This window comes from Rhagoletis pomonella, unplaced genomic scaffold, assembly GCF_013731165.1.
Source record: "Rhagoletis pomonella isolate Grant_MI unplaced genomic scaffold, Rhpom_1.0 Rhpom_scaffold_01410, whole genome shotgun sequence".
Lineage (NCBI taxonomy): Eukaryota > Metazoa > Arthropoda > Insecta > Diptera > Tephritidae > Rhagoletis > Rhagoletis pomonella.
The window spans coordinates 27,784-28,962 of NW_023459964.1; positions in this window are offsets into that span (position 1 = coordinate 27,784).

The following is a 1,179-nucleotide window of genomic DNA, read 5'->3' on the forward strand; positions in this document are numbered from 1 at the left end:
GCATGAAAATTGGAAAACAGGAATCTATAAGCTTATCCAGGCAAAAAGCTACCTACGTACCGAATTTTAAGCAAATCGGACCATAAATACGATTTCTTCGAACAGATCGGTCCCTGGTCCACTTCTCGGAAAAAATGGATCATATATGCTAATATATGCTAAAAAGCTACCTACGTACCGAATTTTAAGCAAATCGGACCGTAAATACGATTTTTTCGAATAGATCAGTCCCTGGTCCATTTCTCGGAAAAAATGGAGCATACATCCTAATATATGCTAAAAAACTACTTCCGTACCGAATTTTAAGCAAATCGGACCATAAATACGATTTTTTGGAATAGATCGGTCTCTGGTCCACTTCTGGGAAAAAATTGATCACATATGCTAATACATGTTAAAAAGCTACCTGCGCACCGAATTTTAAGCAAATCGGACCGAAAATTCGATTTTTTCGAATAGATCGGTCCCTGGACCACTTCCCGGAAAAAATGGGTCATACATGCTAATATATGCTAAAAAGCTACTTACGTACTAAATTTTAAGCAAATCGGACTATAATAAGATTTTTTCGAATAGACCGGTCCCTGGTCCACCTACCCGAAAAAAGTAAAAATTTTTTAGCCTAAAACATGGTGGTTACCGAAAGCTATTTGTATACAAAATTTCATGAAAATCGGAGCAGTCGTTCGCGAGATTACCTGTTACGAAAAACGGGACTTCTCTTTATATAATTAGTATAGATATAGATATAGATAGTATAGATTTACAAGCTGTCAAAATTTTGCGTAGTCCCACGAGCTAGGTAAAAACTATGGGCCTTATGCATAAAAAGTGAGCTTAAGCTCAGACTCAATTTTTGCACTGAAGGGGTGAGCTCAAGCTCAAGAATTTGTACTGAAAATCGAGTCGGAGCTTAAGCTCACTTTTTATGGCATTCGTATTCACAACGAGAAATCTCAAAATTTTTGTTTGGTCTTTCCAAGTTTTCTCTTTTTATACCTTTCATGAGCATGAAATGGTATTATAACTTTGGTCCGATGTTTGTATGTGTCAGAATAAGAAGAGATAGACCCATTAAAACGTATACTTAAATGATCAGAACGGCGAGCTGAGTCGATTTAGCCATGTTCGTCTGTCCGTCTGTCTGTCTGTCTGTCTGTCTGTCTGTCCGTCTGTTTG